General features: G+C 44.0%; 1 long non-coding RNA gene across 1 annotated transcript; it reads left to right on the top strand.

The window, feature by feature from the left end:
• Window positions 1–323: 323 nt before the first annotated feature.
• Window positions 324–12,128, top strand: LOC133624804 (uncharacterized). The gene is made up of 3 exons (XR_009818140.1): window positions 324–428; window positions 1,183–1,268; window positions 11,913–12,128. It is a non-coding gene; the product is annotated as an uncharacterized LOC133624804 (long non-coding RNA).
• The last annotated feature ends 1,041 nt before the right edge of the window (window positions 12,129–13,169 follow it).

Genomic DNA, 13,169 nt, shown 5'->3' with positions numbered 1-13,169 from the left:
TGATGTGCTAAAACCAAAATAGCTTAACTCTAGGCAACAACAAACACACTGGGCTAACTAAAGATCAAGCTTTCTTGGACTAGAAACAACTAGAACACATTAGCTAAGTTCAACAGATGTCATTGGGCAACACATGACTTCACCTCTAAATCATTTTAACCATTAGTTGAAACCGAAATGGCTTGGACAAGCTTCCTCAGTAATACAGTCTGACCACAACTGTTTTCAATTTTCAGTACTTGTTCACAGGTCTCTGGATATAGTGGATGCCCTGGTTTCCTTGGATTTTAAAAATATAAAAACATACCTGTTTCTTTTCAAGGTGATGACTGCACAAGTTCAAATGACCCTAAACCTCTGCCAAAGTTCTGCACGTGTGTTACGTTGACCTGAAAAAATCCAACTGCCCTCTTGTTCATATATACCAGGTCAGTAAAGTTCATACAACCATAGAATTATAGAGTTGGAAGGGACCTTTAGAGATCATCTAGTCCAACCCCCATGCAGAGACAGGTCCACCTAGATCAGGTCACATAGGAACATGTCCAGGCGGGTCTTGAAGACCTCCAAGGAAGGAGCCTCCACAACCCCTCTGGGCAGCCTGTGCCAGGGCTCCCTCACCTGAACAGTGACATAGCTTTTTCTTATGTTTAAGTGGAACTTTTTGTGTTCCAGCTTCATCCCATTACCCCTTGTCCTGTCACTAGATACAATAGACAAAAAGGGATGTCCCAACCTCCTGACATCCATCATTTAGATATTTGTAAATGTTAATAAGATCTCCCCTCAGTCTCCTCCAGACTAAACAGCCCCAGTTCCCGCAGCCTTTCCTCATAAGGAAGATGCTCCAGTGCCCTGATCATCTTGGTGGCCCTGTGCTGGACTCTGTCCAGCAGTTCCCTGTCCCTCTTGAGCTGAGGAGCCCAGAACTGGACACAGGACTCCAGATGAGGCCTCACCAGGCCAGAGTAGAGTAGGAGAAGAACCTCCCTTGACCTGCTGGCCACACTCTTCTTGATGCATCCCAGGCTGCCATTGGCCTTCTTGGCCACGAGGGCACATTGCTGGCCCATGTTTATCATAGAACCATGCAGCATTGGAAGAAAGACAATTCTTTTTAATAGCACTTCAGACAAAGATATGTTTTAATTTTTCCACTTACCTCCTTATTTTTCTTTGCAGAAAACTCACAGAAACTCAAACCAATCTGCAAATTCACTATACCCATAGAGCTCTTCTTGTCAGGTGTACAGCCAGGAGTGTAAGTGGTGAGTGCAAACATACTCTGTAAGTGTTGTAGTTTGTAAAATCACATCAGTTAAAGAAAGACTGAAAAAAGTCATTGTGTGTTATAATGGCTGCTGCCAGCTGTGTCACTGCTTTGCATATTCACACTGTGAATTGATAAAGGATGACTTTGTCAATATTTGTTTGGAAAATGATACCTTATGCAAATAATCATTATTAGTGAACACCTCTAAGGCCTGTGGCATTTGTATTGGCACGATTGGTACAAATCTGTTCAGTTAGAGGAGCAAAAAGAATGACTCTTTTGGATGTTGTTTCCCAAGGTATTATGGAAAAGGTCAAAAGTTAATGCAAGTGTATTTATAATTATGCAATGTATCATACTTTAGATTTTAAAAAATTAATAACACAAAAGCTTCAGGGGTAAAGAGATTTGCAACTAGACACAATAAGCTGCTAGTTTGATCTCTCAATAGCTCCTCAGTACCACTAAATCCACAGCAAAGTGCTTAATAGTGATTTGTGATGCCTAACAGAAGTAATCCATTTAAGATTTCTATGGATTGTAAATACACCAAAATTTTGCTGTCCATCTGCAAAACGGTACACTCAGATGAAAAAAAACCACCCCAAACTAGAGGCTTTCACGTCTTTTTAATGAGATAAAAACCTCCATCTCTATTTCAATTGAACTTTGAAAATACAAATTGAATATTGTATTTTTTGAGTTGAGTGGTCATCTTCTGTCTGCTTAATCCACAAATACATTCTGTCTACCAACAGCTGTAATACTTCAAAGTATTGGTTCAACAAGGACAAGTGCAGAGTCCTGCAGCTGGGAAGGAAAAACCCCACACACCAGGACAGGCTGGGGGTCGAGCTGCTGAAGAGCAGCTCTGCAGAGAGAGACCTGAGAGTGCTGATTGATAATAGACTAAATATGAGCCAGCAATGTGCCCTCGTGGCCAAGAAGGCCAATGGCAGCCTGGGATGCATCAAGAGTGTGGGCAGTAGGTCAAGGGAGGTTCTTCTCCATCTCTACTCTGGCCTGGTGAGGCCTCATCTGGAGTCCTGTGTCCAGTTCTGGGCTCCTCAGCTCAAGAGGGACAGGGAACTGCTGGAGAGAGTCCAGCACAGGGCCACCAAGATGATCAGGGGACTGGAACATCTTTCATACGAGGAAAGGCTGCAGGAACTGGGGCTGTTTAGTCTGGAGGAGACTGAGGGGAGATCTTATTAACATTTATAAATATCTAAAGGGTGGGTGTCAGGAGGTTGGGACATCCCTTTTTGTCTATTGTATCTAGTGACAGGACAAGGGGTAATGGGATGAAGCTGGAACACAAAAAGTTCCACTTAAACGTAAGAAAAAGCTATTTCACTGTGAGGTGAGGGAGCCCTGGCACAGGCTGCCCAGAGGGGTTGTGGAGGCTCCTTCCTTGGAGGTCTTCAAGACCCGCCTGGACATGTTCCTGTGTGACCTGATCTAGGTGACCCTGCTTGAGCAGGGGGGTTGGACTAGATGATCTCTAAAGGTCCCTTCCAACCCCTACCATTCTATGCTTCTATGAAAGTCTCAATGAATTAAAAATAAAGGCCGGTAAGAGCTTCAGAATACTTTCTTCCTCCTAGGGAATGAAAGAGCTGGGGCTTGACTCTTGATTCTTTTTGAAACAATGGCAGAAATAAACTTTATTTCTACAGCAGAGGATGTCATTGTAAATAACTCATGGCAGACATATGGTAGCAAAGAGGCATTTTAACATCAGAAAAGATCATCTTTTGTTCTTGTTGCTTTGAAAAGTTTAGTACAGTCTAGATTTTATTTTTCACTTACATTTGCACTGTCATAAATATTCAGAGAATCATAGAATGGTAGCGGTTGGAAGGGAACGTTAAAGATCATCTAGTCCAACCCCCCCTGCAGAAGCAGGTCCCACCTAAATCAGGTCACACAGGAACATGTCCAGGCAGGTCTTGAAGACCTCCAGAAAAGAAGCCTCCACAGGCAGCCTGTGCCAGGGCTCCCTCACCTCAAAAGAAAACAGTTTTTCCTTATGTTTAAGTAGAACTTTCTGTGTTCCAGCTTAATTTCATTACCCCTTGTCCTGTCACTAGATACAATAGACAAAATTGCTGCCCCAACCTCCTGACACCCACCCTTTAGATATTTGTAAATATTAATGTGATCCCCCCTCAGTCTCCTCCAGACTAAACAGCCCCAGTTCCTGCAGCCTTTCCTCATATGAAAGATGCTCCAGTTCCCTGATCATCTTGGTGGCCCTGCACTGGACTCTCTCCAGTAGTTCCCTGTCCCTCTTGAGCTGAGGAGCCCAGAACTGGACACAGGACTCCAGATGAGGCATAAATACTGAAAATATTATCAACTATTTTTAAAACTGGCAGAAGAGAGAAACAATTAAATGTGTGGAGGTTTGTGTGACCATTTCTTGCTTTCTCTTTAGCTCTATAAAGATTTAACAGGGAAATCACTCGGTCTCATGACTATAGAGATGGATTAACTCTCTTTTACAGGTAGTGAGGGGGAAGTTAACAAGGATGGGCAAAGTGCCTGCAGTTTTTAACCTTTATACATCTGCCTGTTTTCTGTGTGTTTGTTTACTGTGTTGTCCAGAACACAAGTGATCTGTGAGTCAGCCAGTGGGAAAGCCAGCAGTAACTATTGATGTGCACACTTGTGTCCTTTCAAAAGGCCAGTAGCTTGTTTCCCAGGCTGCAGAGAGGAGTTGGCAGCGATAGAGACTTGAGCCATTCGCATCATATGGCCAGTTTTTCCTTCCACTCTAGGTTGTATTTACTGCTGAGTTTGTAAGTTGTGCTATGAAATCAATCACAGAATTTATCTCACCTCGAAGAAGCAAAATCTGCCTTGTAGAGGGAGAAAGAAACCAGCCATCTAAGATACAACCAAGTAGAATATAGCAAATAGTATAATAATTAAGCAAATATAGCAAATAAAGGCCAGTAGTGTCAACGACAGAGGTTTTTAGCAGCAAGTGCCTTGATGGGACATCTATGTGACCAGGCCTTTTTCACTACAAATCTTTGCAAGCTGGGTTAGCATTACAACTGTAATGATGCTGCTGCTACAGAAATGACACAAATATAACAACTGACCTGTGGTATAATGTGAAATACATGACCATATTAGAGGTTAAAATACATAAGTTTAACCTTGTAAGAAATATTAGGGCATAGTTGAGGCAGGATTCTTTTTGTTAAGAGGAGTGGGAGGGGTTCAAGGCATTTTTCTCCAAAGTAACATCTGTGATACTTGACACTTGTTAGAAAGCTAAAGAGTGTGAAAGACAGGGCAAGCAGTCAGTGAGTTTTGTGTATTAAGAGCACTGGATATCAGTAACACCAGAGATTTATTTCTCTATTTACATTCTGCTGTGCAAGCTTCAAGGGGCCCCATAACAGCTGATAAGTTTTATGTAACTCTTAGAGAGCCAAACCAAAGAAAAATGCAAGTTTATCTAGCTCAGCCTTTTGAACAGCTACTTGCCCTATTTGGCAGTGCTGCAGGCAGGGAATTTTTTTCACTTTTCTTGGAGTTAACTCATGTTTCTTGTTAAAAAATCTCACTCCAGTTAAAAAACAAGGGAAAAAAAAACCCCAACACTGTTTTGTTAAACTAGTCTAAAGCTAGCAAAGCTTATAGCAGCCTCTGTGGCTAATGGTGCATGAAACAGATTGGTTTGAAAATAAGTGTGTTGCTTTAAAATATCACTGCCTCTCTCCCAGAGGATACAACCCACACGGCAGAGTCAGCAGACTGAAAACATTGATAATTCTAAGCTGCTTCAGGATCAAGTCCAGTGTTTAAGGCATGAAGTGCCAAGGCAGTGGGGGTGGGGGCAGCTTGAGTTAAGCTCTTGGACTTTGCACTGAAATAGCTGAGAAACCCTTGTGTCTCATTTTGCCACCAGATCTGGGGCAGGCATCTTTGGCAGGTACAAAGAGCTGGGGGCAGTGGCGTCTCAAATAGCTACAGCTGCCTTCTCAGTGTGTATATCCAAGCTCTAAGCACAGTTTTTACCTTGTCATTTTGGGAACAGATTGACAGCATTTGGACAAAGAGGAAGGTCTTGACCACTAAGTCGAATAGTTCATACCGAGGTGACTGGGAAAGGGAGATGAAAAGGGTCCCGAGGAACAAACACGCTTTGTGAGGAATTTCAGACTTCATTCCAAGCTTTGTACCTGATGTAACCAAACCTGAGGGGAACATGAAGCTCATATTTTCTGACTCAGTCAGCTTTGGACAATGAAATTTTGAGCACACTACGATTAACTCTTCAGTGGTGGCAATGATATATCTATAGGGAGAAGGCTTTATTTCTCTGAATCTACCTACCCTGCATTTCTTTCACTTTGATAAGAAATGAATATGATGTAGTGGCATCCTTCATCCATTTCATGGTTAAAGGAGGCAACATGCTACAGTGACTTAAGCTATTTCTCTTCCTGAGACCTTTCAAATTCTTCTGCTCTATGGTTATATTGATATGATCTGACCAAAGGAGTCCTTAACCATGCTTTCTCTTTAAACATAGAATCCACTTCAGTAGCAATATATGTCTTGATACATCCTTCCTAACATAAAGCCATTTTGAAATGTCATTTTAGGCAAGTCAGTGTATGTCTCCTACAACCAGCAACAGCCTACTTTTATATATATATGTACTCACTGTGCTATTGTTTTTAAAGCCTTGCTTTGGGCTGAAATCCAGGCCACCCTGAATTTAACAGTGAAACTTTCACCGAGTTCAGTCTGATCTGGATTTCAACCCAAATGCCTAATGTTGCTAATGTGGGAAGTGGTAAACTTGATCATCAAGTTTTTTTATGGTTACAACAGATGTTCCTTCTTTTAGACCAATGGAAAGCTACCAAATGTCATCCTCCCTCTAAAACAAAAATACAAGCATTTGTTTACAGCTTGATTCCAGGAATATGAATTGAATTAGCAGCTGCAAAGTTTGTTCTTGCTTACTTACAAAGAAATAAATACACCTAAATAAATACAAATAAACAAATGCACAATTCTCACTTTTCCCAAAGAACAGTGTCATTGTCTGACTTGTACTTCCTCTGTATGTGTTTTTAACAGTCTAATACTGCATTATCATTTGTTTAGCACAATCCAAATGTCAGCAGAGTATTTTGACCCTGGTTTTAAAAAAAATGCATAGATTTTGTTTGTTTGTTTTCTTAGAATCATAGAATAGCAGGGGTTGGAAGGGACCTTTAGAGATCATCCAGTCCAACCCCCCTGCAGAAGCAGGGTCACCTAGATCAGGTCACACAGGAACATGTCCAGGTGGGTCTTGAAGACCTCCAAGGAAGGAGACTCCACAACCCCTCTGGGCAGCCTGTGCCAGGGCTCCCTCACCTCACAGTGACATAGTTTTTTCTTATGTTTAAGTGGAACTTTTTGTGTTCCAGCTTCATCCCATCACCCCTTGTCCTGTTACTATCTACTATGTTACTATACTACTATCTAGTATACCAGAACAACATATTTTGGATATATCTTTTCCATTATGTGGACTCATAATTTAGATTGACTATAATACAACATTCTCATCATCATAACCCAAGACACAGCCTATAGAAAATGAAGATACTGAATATATGTGTTTCTTTCCTACTGGTGATATTCAATGAATTTTCAAATAGACACAAAACTTTGGAGTACTGGTGCCTTCTCCTAAAGCAGGAGAAAAAACATGATTGTGTAGTAACATGATAGTGTAATAACATAAGGAGAAAGAAAATTATTGATTTGATAGGTACCATCTGTCATGGTTTAGGTCCATCTAGGAACCAAGGACCCCAATCAGCCTTAACTACCAAGGGCCTTTGGAACTCCCTAAGGACAGGAGGGTTCAATTGCCACTTATGTTCCCAGGCAAAACAGACAGGACTTCTCAACTTGGGGAAGAAAACAAACGTTCATTTGGTTCACCAACAACCAAAACCTTAAATCCCCAAAACATAACAAACAGAAAACACAGAGTGGCACAATGATGAAGAGCACAACCAGGCCCTGAGGACTGTGAGCAGTGGTGCAAAGTCCAGCTGCAGGCTAGTCACTACTGCTCTGCCCCAGGGCTCAATACTGGCTCCAGTACCATTGAGAATCTTCATTTAACGACCTGATCAGTGTACAGATGATATAAAACAGGGAGGACTGTCTGATAGACCAGGGCCATGAAAATGACTAAGGGACTGGAGCATTGGTCATATGAGGAAAGTCTAGGAGAGCTAGGAGTGTGCAGCCTTGAGAAGAGAAGGTTCAGAAGGATCTTAGCAATGTATATAAGTATCTAAAGAGACAAACTCATCCCAGTGCTGTCCAGTGATAGAACAAGAGGCAATGGGCACAAATTAAAACCTGTGAATTCAATCTGAACATAGGAAAACACTTTGTCTCTGTGAAGGTGACTGGCACAGGTTGCCCAGAGAGGTTGTAGAGTCCCCATCCTTATATTCAGAACCCAGCTGAGCAGCCTGCTCCCTAGACAGATGTCTAGAGGTGCCTCTCAACATTAATCTTCTGTCACTCTGTGATTCTATCATCTGTAAATCATGTGTAGATGTGATTTCTACATCACCTTGTGAAAAATCTGGGGCATATATAAATGCTACAGAGAGTCCCAATACCTCTAGGACATAGTCCATAGTTTATTATCTAGGAAATGCTGCTGAGGAGGAGGAAATCAGCAATAAGCCATGCATTTCCTTTGTAAAAGAAGTAAAAGCAGTAAGGAAAGATTGCCTGGTGAATTTTCCTTATGAGATTAACTTAAGGACAGTCTTGCTTTGCCTGCTCCATTCTGTAACGAACACCTCAGACTTTTGAAAGAGGAAAGAGAAATTCCACATCTCAAAGGGTTATTGTAAAGTACCACCATTCCCAAGACTGGCACCTGCTCAGTGGGTTCAGCATTTGTTAAAGTCTAACATATTTATGCACTCTAAAATATTGTAGTTCAGGAAGAACAAACATATACAGAGGGAAAATTGTGACCTAGCACAGACAGGCATACAATACTAATGACAGCAAATGATGTTGTACAAGGAGCCTGCCAACTATCTGTGCTTGTGAACATATCAAAACAACATACCCATTGTCATGTTAACTGGTGTTAGCACTAATGATGATATATAGTATCAGCTTTCAAACACATCAAACTGGCATCAACTCTGTAAAGCTGAAGTCTTTTAAACAGTTGGATATCTCACTGATGCATGCCTCACAAGTCCTCATGGCAGACAAAGAGGATTCTAAGTGTATCCTAAAGGTTCATTTCAAGCCATTAAAACTGGTCACATAAGTAATTCAACCCTCTGATTATCTGAGGTGTCTCAGTTGGAAAAGAAAACAGCAGGCTGTGAGCAGATAACATGATCCCTAAAAGTAACTTAGCCACTCCCCATGAGTGGTAAATTTTCCCTGGATGAGCCAGAGCTAAGTTTGTCTTGCTTTTAGATGCCTGCATTCCTTTGAACTCCCTGCTCCTCCTTCATCCCTCCAAACAAGCAGCCAGTTTGTCTGGGGGCAGCTGCCACGGTGCAATTTGCTCCATGGCCAAGCCTCTCCATTCCTGTACCTGTTAGCTCAGGCTCAGATTTTACATTCTTGGCTGCAATCCCTCAGCTTCTAAGGGAGTCTAAGCCAGTCCTAGACTAGAACTCATCAGCACACTGGCCTTGGTGGCTTGGCCCTTTGTGTCATAGTGACCCAGACATGCCATGGCATTTCCCCTGCAGCACTCATCTGACTTCAGTGTGTCCATCCTCTCAGTGTGACCCCATCCTCCCAGTGCTCATCTGACCCCACTTCATCAGTCTGGCAGAAAACTAGCCAAAAAGCTCCTGGTTTTCAACTCTCCAGTCACAGGCTGTATCACACGGGACGTTCTGTGCATCAGATGCAGGTGGAGTAGAGACTGTACAAAAAGTACAGGAGAGGTAGGAGGAAGGAGGGAAAATAGAAGAGCAGACTGAAAGCTGTAAAGAAAATAAGTTTTAGGGAGACTGGAACAGGAAATAACTGTAGAGGTGACCTGGTCTGGCTGAGCAACAAACTGGGATTGTCTTCAACAAAGAGCTGGGAGGGAGAAGCTGGTGCCCAATGGAGGCAGGGAGGCAGCTAGGAGGAGGGAGCAGGAGAACAGGATTAGGATCTATCAGGTGGGGAGAACGGGGCTGAAAACACACACTTGGAGTGAAGTAGTTCAGTTTGAGTGATGCTGAGGAGTGAAGACTAGAACTGGCTGGATGTAGTAAGTGGAACTGTAGCAAGCACTCAGGAATGAGGCAAAGCCAGACTATGAGGCCATTAGTGAAAGGAAATGATGGCTGGGGAAGGATTGGAGAAAGAATTTGTGCTCTGTGGAGAATACTCCTCCTCTGCACTGAAATGGAGGCCAAGAATTCCCATCTGACTCTATGATTCATGATTCTGTGACTCTCACCTCTTCCCCACTGTCAGCAAATATCTACAAAACCTAATTCCAGGTGCTCCCTGTGATACCCTTCCTCAGAAAATCATGACCTTTGACATTGCTCTTGCTTTGTTAGAGCAAATGGACAAGGGTGAAGTAGTTGATTTAATCCTCCTGAAGAATCATGCACAAGCCACTTCAGTGTCACGAGCTGTTTATTTTTTCCACTTTACAAATTTTAACAGGATTAATTTGTTGTAAAAGTCCAGCAGGCTGAGCAGGACCCTGTGTTTTGATTGAAGAGATACGAACCTACATAGTGAACCGTAGTGCCTCAGGGAACCAGGTACTTGGGAAGAAAAAATGTAGGGTTTTCCTTTTAATGCTTCTCATTAAAACTTCAAGTGGGAGCCAGCTCATTCCACAAGTGCAAAAGTGGTTAGGTTTAATGGCTGGCTAGAGTGGTTGTTCCTAAAGTAGGCTGGCAGTGCCCTCAGGAACACTCTGCCTGCTCCAAAAGGCTTCTAGTTCTAGAAATCTCTTGGCAAACAGACCTAGATTACATGACCCCTTTGCTGAGTATGTGCCCCCTTCAGCTGCTGACAAACACTAACTGCAAGTATCCATAGGAAAGGTCAGTACATCTTTTTGTGTGAATGGCTTTATCCCACTTCAAAGGATATAGGGCTAGAGGGAAAGAACCAACTAGCTAGCAACAGGACAAGGGGTAATGGGATGAAGCTGGAACACAAAAAGTTCCACTTAAACATAAGAAGAAACTATTTCACTGTTGAGGTGAGGGAGCCCTGGCACAGGCTGCCCAGGGAGGGTGTGGAGGCTCCTTCCTTGGAGGTCTTCAAGACCCACCTGGACATTTTCCTATGTGCCCTGGTCTAGGTGAACCTGCTTCTGCAAGGAGGTTGGACTAGATGATCTCTAAAGGTCCCTTCCAACCCTACCATTCCATGATTCTGTGACTACAATCATGCTACTTGCCAGTGTGTTACAAGAGTAAAAACAGTTTGTGAGAAACATAAGGTATGGAGACTCGACTCTGCTTGGAGTGACTGAGAGTCTTGTGGGGTTTAGGTGTCCCTAGGTGTAGTGGTTGTGTCCAGGCCAGGCCAGGCCAGGCCAGGTTTTGGTAGTGGGGGGAAGCTACAGGAGTGGCTTCTTTAAACAAAGATCTACCAGAAGCTTCCCCTCTAGCTGACAGGGCTAATGCCAGTCAGTTTTAAGATGGATCCACAGCTGACCCAGGCCTGGCCAATTAGTGACTGAGGTAACACCTCTGTGATTAACATATAAGAGAAGGGGAAGAAGTTGCTGGCCAGTTGCTAAACTGCAGCAGCAACAGGGAGGGAGAATGTGAGAACATCTCCACAGACACCAAGGTCAGTGGAGAAGGTGGGTGCTTAGGTCCTGGGAGAAAGACTCCCCTGTGGTGAGGACCATGGTGAGGTAGCTGTGCCCCTGCAGCCCATGGAGGCCACTGAGGAGCAGAGACCCACTCGCAGCCTGTGGAGGAGCCCACATTGGAGCGGGTGGATGCCTGATGGAGGCTGTGACTCTGTGGGAAGCTCACCCTGGAGCAAGTTCCTGACAAGACCTGGGGCCCTGTGAGGAGAGAGGAGCCCAGGCCAGAGCAGGTTTGCTGTCAGGGCTTGTGACCCTGTGATGGACTCAGGCTGGAGCAGTCCATCCCTGAGGGACTGTTCTCCCGGTGGCTGACACAAGTTAGGGCAGGGTGTGAGGAGCTGCCCCATGGCAGGCCCCATGCTGGAGCAGTTCATGAGGAGCTGAAGTCCATGGGAAGGAGCCATGCTGGAGAAGTTGGTGAGGGACTTTCTCCCATGAGAGGGACCCCACAGTGTAACAGTGGGAAGTGTGAGGAAGCCTCACCCTGAGAAGCAGCAGTGGCAAAGTCCATCTGTAATGAACTGACCACAACCCCCATCCCCTGCGCTGCTGGGGTGAAGGAAAGAGAGTCCTGGGAAGAGGGAGGGGTGGGGGGAGGTATTTTAAGATTCAGTTTGGTTTCTCATCTTCCTGTTGATGGCTCATTAACAAATCAAACCATTTATCCCCAAGTTGAGTCTGTTTTGAACATGACACTAATTGCTGGGTGGTCTCCCTGTCCTTGACTCACAAACCTCTTATTATATTTCTCTCTCTCCTGTGCAGGGGGAGTGACAAAATGATTTGGTGGGCACCTGGCACCCAGCCAGGGCTAAACCACCACACCAGGAAAAGGACTACCCTGGTCTTCTGTGGAGAGAGGAAACCTGCAGTTGGGCACACAGAAGTCACCCTTCCAGGTGACAGAAAAGCTGTGGAGAAAGTGCTGTGGGTAAGTAATAATTAAAATGAACAAAAAGCTCATTTCTGGTAATTAAATGAACATTGGAAAAACACTTGGGATTTGTTGTTTTGTCTCTGCTGCCTTCAGTTTTCATTGGGTATGGTTTGGTTAAGATAGGCAAGGTCTCCACTCCCTCACTTGTATCTCAGAGTTCCCAATGAGCCCTTCACACCCATTCCAACTTTTGACAAACCATCTTTAGTGATATGTGCACACAGACGTTTAAACAAATGCTGCATGTGCAACAACTGCAGAAAAAAACCCCAAGCACAAAACCCCCCATGCATCTGATCATCAGGATTTCATTTTAAAATCAGTAAAGCTGCCAACAACTACTGCTTTGACTTTAGTGGGTATAATACCGTGTTCCCACAAACCATGCAGTGTTGAACTTTCTGTACTTGGTCCCTGCAGAGGCTTAGCCCATGAGCTTTGCAAGCACAAACCAGCTTTATTTTTGCACATGCCCCACAGGTGCAGGGAGAGGACAGGTTGCAGGTGCTGGAAGAGGCACTGGTAGAGAGTCTCTGGAAATACCATTGCCCAGACAGACACACTGTGCAGGAGCTCTCACAGGTCTGGGGTTCAGAAATACCAAAGACACACAAAGAAGATGACAAAATCCAGGCAGGCAAGAATTCTAGTTGAAAAAATAAAGGAGTCTTTGGAGAAAATAGAGCATTAATTTTCAAGCCCTCCACAGTTAGGTCAGATCTTGCATTTGAAAGCAATCTCTGGAGAAGTGCTGTGTAGAGAGCAGGTGAATCATAGAATTGTTTAGGTTGGAAAAGATCATCAAGCCCAGCTGTTAACCCAGCACTCCCACATCCAGCACTGAACCATCTCCCTCAGCACCGCATCTACATGGCTTTTAGGGATGGTGCCTCCACTACTCCCCTGAGCAGCCTATGCCAGGGCTTGACAACCCTTTTGGTGAAGAATGTCTTCCTGATATCAAACTTAAACCTCCCTTGGCACAACTTGAGGCCCTTTTCTCTTGTCTAATCGCTTGTTACTTGGGAGAAGAGCCCGACCCCCACCTCGCCACAGCCACCAGTCAGGTAGTTGTTGGAGAGTGA

The sequence above is a fragment of the Colius striatus genome, chromosome 2, assembly GCF_028858725.1.
Source record: "Colius striatus isolate bColStr4 chromosome 2, bColStr4.1.hap1, whole genome shotgun sequence".
Classification (NCBI taxonomy): Eukaryota; Metazoa; Chordata; class Aves; order Coliiformes; family Coliidae; genus Colius; species Colius striatus.
The sequence above is the reverse complement of the archived record's forward strand: the minus strand, read 5'-3'. Positions and strand labels throughout refer to the sequence as shown.